Below are 18,518 nucleotides of genomic sequence, written 5' to 3'. Positions count from 1 at the left end.
CAACTTGGCTGCTTTGAGGCCATAGAATGATTGTAACTGAGATTCACGGAACTTACCATGGGAAAAAGGAGAGGAGGGAGGGGCGGTTAGTAGTAGTCGCATCTAACCTCTAGTTTTGGGCTCAGACAAAAGCATATAAGATAGAATGTCAGCTTGGGGCCTTTCTTCAAATGTGAGAGTGATCAGGTAAACACTTAGGGTTCATGTAAATAATTATATTTACATCAAAACACAAGCAGAAGAATGGGGAATAATGATGGACAGGGGAACAGAGTCCTGTCGTGCAATCAACTAAACGACAGGTGAATGATTCACGATGAACACAAGGGGGCCCCATTTCAAAGGGCACCACAATGGAAGATACAGCAGTTAAGTCACTGCACATGCGAGATGATGAGGTAGTTCCACAGCAAGCACTCCTATCTGTAATCGAGAATGCAATGGTTAATGGTGCCAAGCAACTCGATTCTGCAACACAGGTTATTACATTCACATTACTAGGTTACGCACTTTACTTATGACACAGGTCTCACTGAGGTAAATTGCACTGATAAAAGAAAATAAAATAGTGAGAGAAAATAACAGGGTAAGTGACTGACTTCGAGAACCTTAATTCGGGTACTTTCCTTCTTCAGGAGATGGGGTTTCCTCGTCTAAAGGCACCAGCAATGGAGGGTGATAGGTGGTCACCACAAAAGTAACTCAGCCACGTGGGAAAGCACGGGAGTAGCTCGAAGGGAGCTGGAGGACTGCAAGTGTCCTGGGAAGGTTTTCCAATGTCTCTGAGCGTTCTGAGAGTGATCTGCCCACGCAGCGTCCTTTTTGTAACGTTGGAGGATTAAGATACCGCTCCATCCAGGTGGCAGTGTTGTTGCGGGTATTCCATTTTCTGTAAAGGGCCTGCACGTGGCGTTTGGTGGGCATGCTGCTCTGCGAGGTCACGCATGCCCAGGTGTCATGGTGCCAGCACTCTTTCTCTCGTGAGTTACTCCGTGCTGGCAAGGATTAATCTCCGTAGAAATGCACCTGGAATTAAGGGCTCGGGCAAGTCACACAGTCCAGGGAAAGGTTAAAGTTTACCCCAAGGGGTGGGTGAGAGAGAAATCAAAGGGGCAAATAAATTACCCACGCTTCTTCATTTATTATGAATTCACAAGACATTAAACATTTATTCTGATGGTTTTATTTTAATGTAATTGTGACAGGAAGGTTGGTGAGGAAGAGGTTTCCCTCGTTGCTATATATATATATATATATATATATATATATATATATATATATATATATATATATATATATATATATATATATATATATATATATATATATATATATATATGTATATATATATATATATATATATATATATATATATATATATATATATATATATATATATATATATATGTATATATATATATATATATATATATATATATATATATATATATATATATATATATATATATATAATGTGTGTGTGTGTGTGTGTGTGTGTGTGTGTGTGTGTTTGTGTGTGTGTGTGTGTGAGTGTATTCCTCTGATTCTCAGCAAGTCTTTTGAGATGAGGTTGCTAGCCCTATAACTTTCTCCAGTGTGATAGCTAATCTATTGCTCAGGGCCATTGAGACCCCAGGGACGTGGTATCGTTCTCAGGTTTCTCGATAAAGACACGAGCTTGAAACCTCGTGCCTAAAAGGATTTATATATATATATATATATATATATATATATATATATATATATATATATATATATATATGTATATATATATATATATATATATATATATATATATATATATATTTATATATATACATACATACATATATATATGTATTGCCATGAATGTCCGAGGGATACTTGATTCTAGGCGGCAACAGATGAACGCAGGAGTTCCTTTTATTTATTACATATCTGACTCAATATTCGGACAATTCGTAGCCAAACAAGGGAAATCTATGGCTTAGGGCCTTCTTCAGGTGAGGGAAAATTACGTAAACTCAACGGTTCTCTTAATTAATAATATTTACATAACAAACACAGATGAGAAGGATGGTGAATTACTGGGCAGGTAATAATAAGGGCCGGCTAAAATAATGAATCCTACACACAGTAAATGTTCTACTCTGACAAGGTTTTCATAACAGGAACATCGCAGAGGGAGGTAGAATGGGGTCTGCACATGGATCGAGCTGAGAGATTCCACAGTTGAGGCCTATCTGCAAAATATGCAAGACAGTTACTTGCAATAATAATAAGACGCTCAAAGGGAAACTGATGGTGCCAAGTAACTTGGTTCAACACTAATGTATAATTACATTAACACTGAATGCTCCAACACAAATTACTGAAGGTGATTGCACAATGGAAAAAATAAATGAAATATCAGACAGAGAAATAACAGGAATTGTGACTGACTAAGAACCTTATTCCGGTACATTACCTTCATCAAGATGATGGTGTCCTCGTTCGATAGGGCACTGGTGATGGAGGAGGGAATTATAATGCCACTACAAAGTATACTGGTTCGAGCCCCGGGGTTGAACACGTGGAAGGTTCAAAAGGACAGGAGAGGTAAGGACATCTGTCCTCGGTGGCATTCAAAGTAGTTCTCTCTCTAGATTTCTGTTGCATCGTCTATAAATAACCTTCGGGGATTAAGCATCGTGTCCCACATAGGTGGCGCAAAGGCCAATCTTTTTCACGTTTCCTATAATGACCGCATGGCAGCAGTTAACCCTCGTGGAGGGTTCAGAAAGAGGTGGGGACGCCAACTTTCTCCTTCTGGATACTCTCTTGCCTTGCTAGCCCTTCGTTGGCTGAGTCGGTTGAGCTTCAGACTGTCACTCGATGGGCCGGAGTTCAATTCCACCGACCGGCTGATGAAGAGTTAGAGGAATTTATTTCTGGTGATAGAAATTCATTTCTCGCTATAATGTGGTTCGGATTCCACAATAAGCTGTAGGTCCCGTTGCTAAGTAACCAATTGGTTCTTAGCCACATAAAATAAGTCTAATCCTTCGGGCCAGCCCTAGGAGAGCTGTTAATCAGCTCAGTGGTCTGGTAAAACTAAGGTATACTTAACTTTTTTCTTGCCTTGCTTGATGCCGAGAAGGTAGCTGGAAAAGGCCTCAGCCAGTCTTGTGAACAGACAGAGAGGTTAGGCTTAAACATTTGGGGGAATGAAGGAGAGAGTTTATGAAGGGGCGAGTGAAAACCCACAGTTCTAGTAATTAATAACTGAAATTAATTTTTAGTTCTTTCTCAATTGCATTGCAGACGTAAAAATGGGTGAGGTTGCAAGGGAAAGGTTATGCTTATTTTACCCTTTTACGTGATGATTTCTTTTTGTAATGTTTCTTTACCACCTTCAACTTGTTATGATTTATTTTATTCGTTGCCCATGTAAAGAAATTTATTATTTTTTTTGTAGATGCTTTATCGTTTCTTGCTTTGTCGTTATAGTAGCATTTGAGTCCCAAGAGGCTTTAAGAAGACACAGTATAGCTTTCTTACTTCATTAACACACTAATTAAAAATAACACTGTACATATACAAGTGATATATATATATATATATATATATATATATATATATATATATATATATATATATATATATATATGCAAGTTAAGTAGTATGAATACAGATTAAAGTATGAGCCTTGGTTGTTCTCAGCCCAAAACTGGTGAGGCTATGACCTCACTCCACTAAGGCTCTATTTCTTCTGCTTCTCCCCTCTCTCCTCTGTTCTCTGTTTCTCTTCCTTCTCTTTTGAAGGCTTTTTCAAATGAAATGCCCATCCCACAATAGGCGGGCAATAGCTTTTGTCCCACCCTTGTTAGCGGTCCTAATTGATTGGGCTTATCTAACGACGTCCTTTTGGGTGGATTGGTTGAATTAAACCCTCCTACGAAGGAGGGTACTTATGACATACCGGAAGTCTTGGTTTCCGGCGAGAGTCAACAGGAAAGCTCGCAGGTAAGATGCTTAAAAATTCCTTTAACGATTCCAGTAGATTAAACTCGCGCCAGTGTTTTGACTACATGAGCGTAACACATCCTGTTTCGCTGTTCTCTCTCTCTCTCTCTCTCTCTCTCTCTCTCTCTCTCTCTCTCTCTCTCTCTCTCTCTCTCTCTCTCTCTCTCTCTATATATATATATATATATATATATATATATATATATATATATATATATACATATATATATATATATATATATATATATATATATATATATATATATATATATATATATATATATATATATATATATATATATATATATATATATATATATATATATATATATATATATATATATATCACTGGTTCTCTTGTCAGTTCTTTTTCTCTCTCTTATATTTACGTTATTCATATGAGGCGCTTGAGCAAGGGCACAAGCGCCGTTTTTTACAAACTGAGAAAAACGCATTTAAAGTTTTCAAACATCAATATCTTTGAAACCAACCATACGATTTTAATCTAGTTTTCGTCATTTTAAAGGAAATTTATCCGTGTGCCATATATTCCAAAATTATGCCATTATTATATCTTATACTTAAGCTATAGTATAAAATGTAAGGTAAAGTAGAGTGTACCAGCTTATTATTTTACTCGATAATAACGATTTTTGCGGTTGATTTTACTTTCTTTGGCCCTTCCTTAATTATTGACATTATAACACTTAAGAAAAAAAGTCATGGTAAACACACACACACAAAATATAAATAAATAATAAAAAATAAGAAAGCTCAATATAAAAAAAGCTAAATAGCAATAAAAAAAGCATTGATTGTAATTCCTGAATTTTAATCAATAATATGGTTTTAAATTTTTTAGATGAATGGTAAATAAAAAATAAAATTCTTTGAAATTAATGACAATAATACCAGAAACATTAGAACAAGTGAAATTCATGTCCAGGGCATCAACGTTAGCATCTCTTACCGGGACCTCTTCTCCTTCAGGGGTATCATTAAGCCTTCCTCCTTCTTGAGTGTCAAAGTCCTTGAAGTACTGGGTGCGATTTCTGAGTTTTCAATGTTAAAAACACAGAAGTTGTATGTCCACAGTTTTCTTTTATAAAAAGCAACGCTAGTACTCAGCTTGGGTGTCGGCAATGTTTGTTGCAGATCGAAACATAACGCCATAAAATCATCATTGTCTGAAGTACTAAAGCTATCAAGCGCAGCTCTAGCTTGTGTTGCAAGCACTTTATGTGCATCCAACTCACGTTGCATTTCATCCATCTGAGCCTGTTCACAACCCATTTGTTTATATTTTGAAATATTTGCTGACAATAAATCACATGTGTTGCATGTATCAACAACTGGGGCATGAAACCAATATTAAATTCAGTCCTAAACACATTACTATAATAATTAAAAGAGACAATATCCACATTTGGGTGCTCATCTATAATAAACTTCACATGCATATCATATCATATACAACTTCACAACACTAAGATTCGATTCCATGTACAATCAGCTCAGTGGTCTGGTAAAACTAAGGTATATTTAACTTTTTTTCCATGTACATGTGGTTACAAGATTTTGCGCGAGAATAATGAGATGTCATGGTCGGCAGCATCTTAATGTGTTCACGCACAAGGTCTGCTTTGTCCCCAGAAAATTTTGATACCCTTGCATTTGTCCCCCGCTTGTCAGCCACTGTTGTTTTCCCCAATGTCAATTTCTTTAAAATAACACGTACCCTCTTATCCCCTATTCCAAAAATAGCCATAAAAGCTTTTTTGCACACATTGTAATGCTTATCTCCATATATCACACTATACAAAATTGTTTGTGTACGCGAACTTTCCTCTGCGGGTTTCCTTCGACGTTTTATTGTCACTGAAGCCATTAATTTCTGCAAATATGATGTGTGGGCATTGTAGTTCCCATTGCTCCAATAATCTTTAAACAGTCTCTATCACAGGCATAGTAACTTTCTGAAAACACCCATCAGCATAAGCAGATCCAATTTTGCGGGCTTCTACTTCTTTAAGAGTCTTTCGGCTAGTATAAGCCTAACGTTCATTATGAAGTTTTTTAGCGATATTCATTTTCCAAGTTTCAGGATGGCCTTCCTTTTACGACCATGTGAAGAACCAGGCTCATTAATATCTTCACTTGATTGCTATTGATAGCTTCGCCTTCAATAATATCGATCTCTTGGTGATCGCTGTTATTAATTAACATTATCAGCAATGGTAAACAAAACTATTTAATTGCTAAGAAAATACTCATGAGAAGTAAAAAAAATATCAGAGCATCTGATAACAGAAGAGCATGTGATAAGAGAAAGGATGACAAGGTGTCTCTGTGTTCCGTCATATGAGCTAGAGCAGCGGCAAGCGAATAGAAACGTGAACCCAGTCTGTGCACGTTTTCATTGGATACCGAGTCCAAGCGGGAGGCAGTTGAAGAGAGACAGCAATGCTCACTCCCCCATACCTCCTGCTCTCACCACCCCAGGTTTAAAGGGACAGTTGAGAAGCGCCCTTACGCAAGCGAGTTTGTTGGCATAAATTTCTACATCCCGTAAGGGCGAAAAACTACTTGTGTTCAATGGCATATTAGACCATAATATTTCAACCCTACGGTCACATACGATGTACTGATGCATAGAGGGAAGCCTGGGGAAAAATGTCGTACTGCTAACTCAATTTCGGCCACGGTGGCGCTTGTGCCCTTGCTCCGCCGGGCGCCGCATATATCATTGCATATATATATTGTATATATATATATTTATATATATATATGTATATATATATATATATATATATATATATATATATATATATATATATATATATATATATATATGAAGTCTTTGAAGAACTATGTGCTGGCCATCAGAAACACATCCGCTGCAAGTGCAGTTGTGTCGATGTTGGAGGTTTACACGGTTATATACAGCGAGGTATCTGACGCATGTATTTGTGCTTTCCTGACCATGATCAGGATTTAAGTGCATGGAGACAGCGTGGTCTTTGAACATTGAACCTGGGTCGTCACATTTCTGGGAAGAAGTAACTGAGTGTGTATGAGTGTTGCACTTTCTAATGGTATATTATCAGAGGAACAGACACTCACGGGGGGACTTCATTTTGTTACTGGGTCTGATTTGTTTGTGGTGCAGTGTTTAAGAACCACCACTGTGACAATACCTTATCTGCGGCAATAGAAAAGTGAGTACCACAACTCATGAACACTTATATCTTTTCCAGACATTATGTGGAAATACCCAGTTGTGCTGCAGTGAAATTCCTCCGTGTCTCCATTATGCATTTTCCTACTCTGTTCTCCATTGTACATTTTTCTGTTTTGAATATTGATGTCATGTAACACAATTTCAGGTTTTAATATATGATATGTTTCTTTTAACATGAATTCTGGGTTCATCCCGTGAGGACAAATGTTTTGGAAGTGGTGTTTATTCTTTTACATACTATATGACATTTATTGTGGTCTAGAATAATTATGACCTTTTTACTTTGTTTGGTGACCAGGGTGTTAGTCACTATTATTGGTTGGTCTAGAATCATTAACCTGAATATTTGTGAATCAGAATTTCCTCTAGTGATGGTTTCCATCTGTAGGGGGTGGAATTCACTCCATTTCATGATCGTAGTTTTAGCGAAACTGCTGTGTAGTCATTGATCTCCAGTTTTGACCTTGACAGACACAGCCTCTTCATTTCTGACACCCATCACCAGTTTCCGCATAGACTGTTGCATTTTCTTAAAAGCATAACAACTACTTTTTGCATGACCCCTTTTCTTACAAAAGAAACAGACCGCATCCTTCCCAGAATTATTCACTTCATTCCTGAAAGAGATATCATTATTCCTGGAAGAAATATCATTATTATTCCTGAAAGAAACATAATTATTAGGATTATTACTTTGTCGCATGGGGTGACTCTTACTGCCATAATTATTCCGACAAGCATTCTCTCTATAATTACCACGGCTGGTCTTACTCCAGTTCAACCTTCCCTCAGGCATAACATTCTGGAACTCTACTTTATGCGATAACACATATTCATAGCTGGTTACAGCCACCTCCTGCAGCTTATCCATTTTTAATTCTTCCAAATGGGTTTTTAATTTATCTGCGACACAATGCTTGAATTCTTCAGTTAACACTAATTCCTTTAACTTTTCAAAGCTATCCACCTCTCTTGACTTAAACCAGTCCTCAGCAAACTGTTGTTTCGCCCTGGCAAATGCTACAAAAGTCTGATCACTGTTTTTCTTCAAATTGCGAAAACGTTGTCTATAGGCCGCGAGAACTAACTCGTACGCCTTCAATATAATAGCCTTAACATTTTCATAATCTGAGGCCAAATTTTCATCTAAGTTTACATAAACCTCCTGGGCTTTCCCAACAAATTTACTTTGCACCAACGTGGTCCAGTGTTCCTCTGGCCACTGCAACCTAGCAGCCATCCTTTCAAAAGAGACAAAGAACTCCGCCATGTTTGACTCTTGGAACGTGGAAACGAACTTCAAAGCCTGTACCAAATTGATTACTGGACCAACAGTGACACCAGGGGAAGACTGCGACGGAGAAGACGGGTTAGCCAACCATTTTTCTCTTTCGAATTGCCTCTCTCTCTCTCTCTCTCTCTCTCTCTCTCTCTCTCTCTCTCTCTCTCTCTCTCTCTCTCTCTCTCTCTCTCTCATTTGCCCTAAATTTTTCCATTTCAAATTCCGAAGTCTGCAATTGAATTTGTTTCTCCAACTCTACAGTTACCATGGATTTCACCTCCTTATCACCCTCCGGCTTTACAGACTTAGTCCCTTCATAAATTGTTAACAACAATAGACCCTTTTTCACAGAGGGGTCAGATTCAATCTCCAAATAGTTAGCAACCGTATTCAACTCATCCTTATTTAGATTCACCAACCTCTCTTGCTAGCCCTCACCGCTAATTACCTCCAAAATAACCGCAATCTCCGTTTTGAACCGACAACTTCCAATACAAAATATGAAAAACCTAGAGGTGTTAGACCTCTGCCAAGTACCCTCACGGTTAATACTGCACACTGAGAACACCCAAACAGGATCGGAAACCCTGGCTATAAGGTCGCCAAATATGTCAGGGCCCTCCTATAAGGGCTATCGTACATATACCAGACTATGCAGAAAAAACATTAACTTCAACAGGTGTTCTCCAAAGTTAAAGTCACTAAAGGTGAGGTAACAGTCAGTGTGCAGATATTAACAGAGAGGGATACAAATCCCAAAAATAAACAAATTATGATATATTTACAAACACAATAAAGATAGACATGATTGCCGGAACCACTACAAATACATCAATATATGAATAACATTCACACAATAAACCGTGATACAATAATAATAATTTGAGCAAAACACCCACACTATTAATTAAAGAAACCGAAAACATACATTCTTAAAAATAAGGGGATCCCAAAAGAAAGGAGAAAATAACGGCCAGAATGAAGCCTAACAATTAACAAAACTAAGATGCCCTAACAAATACAAAGTGGCCACTAAGAGTGTTAATCTCTGCAAAGATCCTCATAAGAAACTGCCTGTTGATCCAATAGGACATAACGCACTAAGGAAAGGCGGGAAGGGGGTCACCCACAACACTTCAAAGGCCGACTGTGAGATTCAAAGAAGCAAGAAGGTATTCCCCACCTTACTTCAAAGCCTGCAGACTAAAGGCCCGACCTCCACACGAGAGGTCCATGTCTCTCCAACGTCACCAAACTTAAATAAAGGACTTATACCTGCTCACAGCGAGGTCCCCTAGACAGATACTGGCCCAAGGCTACAGCAAGGTGAGGCAGAAATGTTGCAATTGGCTATCACTGCTAGAGTAAAGTGCAGAATATAGGAGCGAACTTGCTGTAATCTAAATGTCGTACCAACACAATGGCTAGAACAAGATTTACCGACTAGGGCACTGGGACTTCCGAATACACCTCGGAATACTCCAAGGAAACTGAAAACAGGACTCTGAGAAAAAACAGGTCAAGTATCAAAACAGGAATGGAAACTCAAAATAACGTGGAGGAAGAAAACTTAAAACCCTGATGGGGATACTAAAATAAGTAACAAAATAGGGTAAACTAAACTAAAGATAATGAAAAAGAACAAATTTCTAACATATATATATATATATAATATATATATATATATATATATATATATATATATATATATATATATATATATATATATATATATATATATATATATATATATATATATATATATATATATATATATATAAAGATAGAGAGAAAGGGGATAGGGGTAGGGGACTACAGCATTTTGGAGCAGTGCTTGCTGTTGTTGTACGAATGAAATGCAATATTGTCAAGACCTTTCTCTTAGTCAGAACGTGTCCATAAAACACGATTTCTATTTAAAGACAATTGGTGTTAGTGGTGACTTGGTTGACACTTTCAGAAAATTACCCATGATAAATCATGTTCAAAGTTGGTATGGCATGATAATTTCGTTTCGACTGCTATTTTCATGGGAGATCATATATAAAGATTAATATAGGCTACTTTGAAATGGAAACCATTTTAATGGCTTCTGCTTTAAAGTAGGCTAATATGCCACAAGTACAAGGCACTGATGAATGGCTTCCTATTCGAGACATCATGTTTGGAGACAGGAGCGGTAATCTTCGGATTCGCTTTCCTTTGCATATAATATTTTGGCCCAGGTAATATTCCCTTGAATAAAGGAAACATTGCAGAAAATAGTAAGTGAACTCTAGCAAAAGCAGTGTTTCAGTTACCGTATTTAGAATGGAAATCAATTTAAAAATCACACATAAGAAGTAAAATCTCTCCTTTGGCCTCTGTTGTAGTCTTTTGCACGCGCCTACAACTCATGATCAAGTTTGTGACATAGTGGCACGCTTAGCCTTATGTTTTGGACTTTATTTTACGTAATTTTAACGGTTTCTGGCCAGAAATGGAGCGTTATGTGATTTTTTTTTTATATTTTGGAAAGACTGGCTTAAGAATATCTCTCTCTCTCTCTCTCTCTCTCTCTCTCTCTCTCTCTCTCTCTCTCTCTCTCTCTCTCTCTCAATTTTGATATGCCTTTGTAAAATTTAAAAGTCTACCTTTCTGTTGCTCTGTCCAAATCAAACATGCATCGAGAGGAAATGGTTATTGTGTTTGTTTGTAAATAGATATGTAATTATATATCAATTACGGTAGTGAAAATTATTCATAAATTTGACACATAGTGCTAACGACAACTGTGCATCATTAACATCTACAGTATATTTAGTTTCAACCTGTCTGAGGGTTTCATTATCTCAACCTCCGGGTCATGAGTATCGATTTCGTGCGTGATATGTAACGTGTAGGAGAAAGTGTCAGTGTCATGTGAATGCCCAGATACAGTGTGTAGGTAGTAATGGAGGATATCGTTAATTCATTGTGTTTCCAGTTCGAGAGTAAAAAAAACTGTTTCTGACAGCTATATATAATGACCCTTCGGCAAAGAGAAGGCCGTGCACTTTCGACTCTCCTCACTTAGCGGAACCTGCAGGTAGCCTACCCTTGCATTAGATCAGTTGACGAGTATATACTCTTACTCCCAATTTCACAAAATAAATCTGGCAAACACGCCACAGGGTAGCGATCAGGAATGGTTTTCTCATTCAATTTCCTAAAGTCTACACAAACCCTGACTGAGCCATCTTTCTTGGGGACTGCAAGCAATGGAAAATTGAAAGGTGATGCGCTAGGCCTAACAATGCCTTCATCTTCCCACCTATATACCTCTTGTTCTACCTGTTCCTTAATCTTAAAAGGAATCCTATATGAAGGAACAAAAATATACTTAGTCTTGTCCTCCAACTGAATCTTATGTTCTAACACATTCGTTACTCCTAACTTATCCCCTTTGAGTGCGACTGTGTCAGCAAACTCGGCTAAAACATCTACACCCTCAGCATATTCCTTGCAATCAGCATTAGCTAACTGATCTCTAAACACTTTCCTTCTAGCTTGTAAATCTACCTCTGAAAAAGAACAAAAATCCCCGACAGTGTTCACTGAATTATCTTCATCGACCTAGTCAACAAAGTCGATTGCATAAGTACCCTTTTGATAATTACGAACTGTATCGTTACAGTTTAGCAACTCCACCCAAGTTTCCCCTGAACTCGTTACGTTATTTACCGAACTCGTACACAAAACTTTCAACTCCTCGCTACCCTCATCCACGCACATCTGTCTGGATTTCTGCACCCCTTTCACTCGCACTTTCACCATCGCAACCATACCCGGACCAAGCACCACATCATCAGTCAAAACTCCCTTATAGTGCTTCTCATCCCCCGACACATGTTCATCATTCAGCCCCGGACCCTCATGTACTCCCGAGACATTCTCACTCACCACACTCACGTCTACCCCCTCATACGGTACAAAAATACACCAGGCACCCCCACAGTTATACCGGAAACCCCTGTATGAACCGATATCTTTCGTCTCCGACATGCCGGATGTCCCAGCAACAATATATTTCCCAAAGCACATCCCCTTATAACTAAAAATGGTGAGTTCTTCTTTGGAGGGGTGGTAGAGCTTTCGACTGGCACGCTGTTGGTCCAGCGTTCGACTCTCCGAACCGCCAATGAAGAATTAGAGGAATTTATTTCTGGTGATAGAAATTAATTTCTCGTCATAATGTGGTTCGGATTCCACAATAAGCTGTAGGTCCCGTTGCTAGGTAACCAGTTGGTTCTTAGCCACGTAAAAATAAGTCTAATCCTTCGGGCCAGCCCTAGGAGAGCTGTTAACCAGCTCAGTGGTCTGGTTAAACTAAGATATAACACACTAAAAATGGTTCCATCAAAGATCTACCCCCCAATGGATAAATTTATGTCAAAACTACCCAAAATTCTTAATTTATTTGCCTGAACATCGCATACAGCTTCCTGCGCAGGTCTCAAACATCGATCGGGAAACATTGATCTGAACAATTCTTCGTTCATCAGGTTAATAGAGGCACCCGTATCTAGAAAGACCCTGACATTTATTCCCTGTACCGACCCAATTACAACAGGCTTCTACCCTGCGGGTTCTCCCAAAAGTCCAATATCCCAAGAGATACCCATCCAGTTTTCCTGTACAAACGAGCGGTCTTTCGACAATGTCTGTCGATTACCAGATCCCCTTGAACAATTCGCGTGAGGTACTTCCTTATCTGGACTACCAAAATTCTGGAACCTGGGCCTGTTATATTGTCTCCAAGACGGGCAAGACCACCAAGGATGATCATAACTCTTACAACTGTTACAATACTTAACACGGCAAAATCTCTTGATGTGACCCTGTATGTACAGTTAAAGCAACGACCCCGTGGGATCCTAGAACTCAAGCCTCCCATCAATCTTGGGCTATTCTGACTTGCAACAACATTCTTCGGACCGCGGACTGGATTTCCGAATCCTACACAACCATAGGCTGCTCTAAGGAGTCTCTGATCACTACTTCCTCTCCTCATATTTGTACTTAAATTCACAAACTTATTCTTGGCTAATCACAAATGCAAAAATTACCAAGGTCCCGTACAAGTATACCCTTCATCAAAACAAAAACCAAAAGCAAAACAATTTCCCTTAACAGAATTCCCATACAACACAAAATTACAATGTTAAATACCTTTACTCTACAATTAATCCCCGAAACTCAAAAGAAAGGTACTAACCCGGACCCATCATTAAATCCCAGCTTAATTAAAATTACAATCAAATTCAAAGTTCCCGAAACAAGCTATTAAGTCAAAAGTTTACAAAACCCACCATAAAATTCAAAAATGAAATAATGAAACCCTTAATTAAATTCAAAATTACGTAAACCCAAAACTAAATTTACTATTAAGTAACCCCTTAAATAAATTCCCAATAAATTAAACCCATCATCAAACTACATTCCAAAGATTAATTTCAAAATTAGCTAACCATTGCAATTAAATTCCCAAATCCCATGGAGAGAGAAAGAAAGAGAGAGAAAAAAACAAGTGCTTTTACGTACACAGCTGATTTTTCTTTAGTCAGTCAAAAGGGGTCAAGTTCACTTCTTCCAAGGCCAAGCTACAAAAGGACATAAAACAAACATGGGAATCACCTCTCAGGCACAGAGAGAGAGAGAGAGAGAGAGAGAGAGAGAGAGAGAGAGAGAGAGAGAGAGAGATCCGTCTCCCACCCTCTACAAGCAGCAACTCCCCCTCCCTACTACCCCCTCAATCCTCATCCACGGCCTGATGACGCCTATATAAAAAAAGCTTAGCACCACACCCTCAGAGACTCGCTCTGTCTCCAAAGGCAAAAACCGCTGGATGAACACTTCCCCCTTTTTCCAAGCAGAAAATGTCATTCAAGCAAATGCAGCCGCTCTACACACACCCATGTACACATCTTACTCACACACACATACGCACCCAGAAACAACGCATGTACAATCACTCAAAAAAGTTTTGCAACATACTTCAAAACTTTTCGGACAACAGCTGATAATAGTGACATCTGGCGTTATCTGGCAACTCCGCCGTAAGCGATTGAAATAGTGACATCTGGCGCTATCTGGCAACTCCGCCATAAGCGCTTGAAACAACTCGGACGCTACTGGTGCGCTAGAGAGATTAACTCCCGTTTCCCTTAAACCGGGATTTTTTTTTTTTCTGCTATTGCGGTAATAAGTTACTTGATGAAAGGATGTTACTAAAATACTTCAACGGTCCTTATGCTTTAATATTTCATCTCCAAAAGCAATCGCTATCTTTGTTTGATCGCCTTCATATGTGTGATCTTTGTAGACATAGGCCTTCAACTGTTATAAGTTGAACAATATTAGTCTTAGCAACATCAACAATTACGACTTCTATAAAGATCTGCAGGAATATTATTATTATGAATAAAATTTTACAAGAATGGTATTTTAATGACTAATCCATTGCTTAACTACTGTAAATTAGTGAAACCTAATATTTTTATTTATGTTACATAAACACTAGATACAAAATAAATATGTATTTTCAGTGTCATACAACAAAATAGATAGGTATTTCCAGTGTTATACAACAAAATAAATATGTATTTTCAGTGTTATAAAATAACGAGAAATATTTGCATTTATAATAACGGAAAGAAAATGAATAAATAAATATATATATATATATATATATATATATATATATATATATATATATATATATATATATATGTGTGTGTGTGTGTGTGTGTGTGTGTGTGTGTGTATTAGTATTACATAATAAAGAGAATTACCTGCACTAGGAGTAATCTGTACCGATCTTTCGTCAAATTAAACACACAACCAAACAAACTCTCTCTCTCTCTCTCTCTCTCTCTCTCTCTCTCTCTCTCTCTCTCTCTCTCTCTTTGTGTGGGCTCCTTTGGTCCTTATTTCGCTACTATCCCATTTACTTACAATATAAGCCCAAAGATTTTCTATTGGGTTTAAGTCCGCAGACTTCGCTGGCCACTCAATCCGGATGATATCTTGAGGGGCTGTAAACCATTCTTTTACTGCTTTTGCATTATGGACAGGAGAATTATCCATCAGTACATAAACTGGTTCCTGATCTGGGATGAGTGACCTTACAGATGGAGTAAGGACTACTTCTAATATTTCAGTATACTGATGGCTGTTCAACCTTTCGTTGACCTCGATCAGTTCTCCCGGACCGCTATCAGCCATCCACCCCCAAAGAGCTGCCGTAATTCTTCCACTCCGCCGAATGGGTTGGATATTTTCAACCTCATACCTAGAAATCAAATGGCACGCTTACTGAATAAAAGTCATGAAACACTGATCGCACCAGTCTGCGATAAACGACAGAATGGATAAAAAGACACATGTATAGGACTATAATACAGTATTCCGATTTCCTTTAATGACACTTAGGCCTACATGCTTAATCGCTTATATAAAATCTACTGAATTAGACTAACAAATTTCACATCTATGTTTGTATTACATAGTATTATAATCGCTGCTTGTTTTATACTTATATATATATATATATATATATATATATTATATATATATATGTATATATATATGCACCTATCATGTGGAATATCTGATTTCTTTCAATGCTACTTAGGCCTATCATTTTAATAGCTTTTATATTAGGACGATTTTTGTATTACTTATTATCTGAGCTTCAACAGAATTAAAAGTAGCAAGAAACTTAAAATTACTTAGTTCACTTCAGTAAAGCTTACCTTGTATTAACTGGCCGCCAGCAGTGAAGAGGACTACTATGCTCATCCATGGAGAATGTCTTCTCATCACAAAAGATGACTTTCTTCCAGAAATCGTCGGCCACTGAGTAATATTGTAAAGCAAACTCTAACCTCTCTTCTTTATGTTTTCCAGTCATGAGGGGTTTCTTAGCAGGAATATGATGAAATATCTTAGCCTCATGCAGCCGGTTACGAATGGTTTGGGCATCAACTTGAAGGCCATGTTCTCTCTTGATAGCTGCTACGGCGGTTGTCAACGGCGTTTGTCGAGCTGCTTCAATGGTTCGATGATCTTCCTCAGCAGTGGTGCAACCATGGGGTCGTCCACTTCTTGTTAATGTATTTATATATCCTCTTTCTCTTTGTCGTCGTTTCCATCTATGCACGGTTGTTCTGTGTACGCCAAGCTGCCGAGCAATATCTCCGGTGGAAACATGAGCCCCATGCAGGCTAATGATCGATGACCTGAGAGATAGTGTGGTGTGGTTGCGCCTGTTATCCATCTTATCGGTGCAGGTGACGAATGACGATACAGTTTAACTTCCCGCGTAAGTGTGGCGTCACACGAGCACTTACGATTTTATGAGATTTTTTCTTTTTTGTGTTATTGACAACTATTATGATAGAATTATATAATTCCTTATTTATATAATATCGGTGATGATTATTCAATATTATTTCATTAGTTAATAAGTTTTTATTTGAATTCGAAATGTAGTTTCTTATTTGACTCTTTTGCCCAATCATCTGGCACGAAATTTTTCAAAATGTTTCGTTATTTTTCGTAATATGAATTTTTCGCTGGCCAATCTTTTTTATATTGTTAACTGTACAATTAATAACCAAAAGCAAATAAGAATAGCAAATTTCACTGCATATATCAAAAGAATAAATTATTATTAGGTGAACGAAAACTTCTGGAACATGTTGCAGAATATTTTTGAGTGAGTGTACATGTGTGATTACAAAAACTAAGAAGTGCATAAACTCTTGCGTAAAAACGCTTGCACCCCGCAATTCGCAAATATCAAATAAAATACTACCCAATTATAAAAGTTCCCAGAAACAATACAACAACAAAATATCACCCTTAAACCCTACACACCGTTGCGAACAGCAGATTGCTATAAAAAGAAAAAAAAGAAATACAATATATGCGACACACACAGCGATTCATATAGGCATGGCAAAGCAAGCAAGATGCTCCGCCCAAACTCGTGACGCAATTACTATGTCACCGTGGTGATGACGTAACACACCCGTCGCAACCGAAACATCAGTTACAACACAATAACACACAAAAAAACACACAATTGTCCCTATCATCAGTTATAACACAACAAAAAGGACAATTTCACATTAAATTAACAACTAAAAAGAAAATCACAACACTCACATGAAAGTATGTCTCTGCTTAGCAGCGCGAATTTTCTCATCAAGTGAAGAGAGAGAGAGGGAAAAGAAAGACTCGCGCGTCTTCACGTCTTTTAACACAAACTAGCGGTCAAAATACCGCAGTTACTGCACATAATATCGTCGATCTATCCCTGTTTATACCCTGCCCAAAGCACTCTTCAAGAAATACTAGCTTTGCAAGTGACGCTCGCCTCCCAGCAACATCTACACTGCTGACCCCCACAAAACCCCATTCTGAGATGCCTACATTAAATTATGTCTCTTCGGAAGCGTATACATGCCTTAATTATCCAATTATCTAACTGTCTAACACCTTCTAACTCCCCTAACTACCTTATACCGCTGCCACCAAAACTGTAATAGGCCGATCCTGAGGCCTATACTTTATTTAAGTCTCCGTTTTAAGAACAGAGGTTGGTATCTCGTTTTTCCCGGGATATTGTGTGATAGCATGAGCCGACATCATAAGTTATTCCTTTCCTAACTAAAGTCTAAGGACTACTGGAATGAGATACTAGGTACAAAACTAAACCTTTATTGACAAAAAAACAAAAACAAAAATAACTTCAAAAAATTACGAAGAAAGAAATCGAATGATTCAACATAACTATGAAAATCTTCTAAAGAAATAAGGTCCAAATCATAGTCACCCAGTAATTTAAGGAAATACAGAAATAATTCATCTGTCATTCAAATCTTAAAAATGCCAATGAATACACTCAGGTCAATTCATCATTGTCACACTACTCCCTTCCTTGAAGAGGGACGTGAAGGAGGGAGGAAGGAATACCTGTAAAAG

General features: G+C 37.8%; 2 protein-coding genes across 2 annotated transcripts in view; both read left to right on the top strand.

Annotated features, from left to right (window-relative positions):
• LOC136847478 (von Willebrand factor A domain-containing protein 8-like) overlaps nucleotides 1–18,518 on the top strand; it is a 737,466-nt gene that overhangs the window by 602,601 nt on the left and 116,347 nt on the right. The window lies entirely within an intron of this gene.
• LOC136847477 (von Willebrand factor A domain-containing protein 8-like) overlaps nucleotides 7,082–18,518 on the top strand; it is a 608,720-nt gene continuing 597,283 nt past the window's right edge. Inside the window, exon 1 of the mRNA XM_067119213.1 lies at nucleotides 7,082–7,202. The gene's annotated coding sequence lies outside the window, so the exon portion shown is untranslated. The remainder of the gene's footprint in view (nucleotides 7,203–18,518) is intronic.

The sequence above is a fragment of the Macrobrachium rosenbergii genome, chromosome 16 (assembly GCF_040412425.1).
Source record: "Macrobrachium rosenbergii isolate ZJJX-2024 chromosome 16, ASM4041242v1, whole genome shotgun sequence".
Taxonomy (NCBI): Eukaryota; Metazoa; Arthropoda; class Malacostraca; order Decapoda; family Palaemonidae; genus Macrobrachium; species Macrobrachium rosenbergii.
The sequence above is the reverse complement of the archived record's forward strand: the minus strand, read 5'-3'. Positions and strand labels throughout refer to the sequence as shown.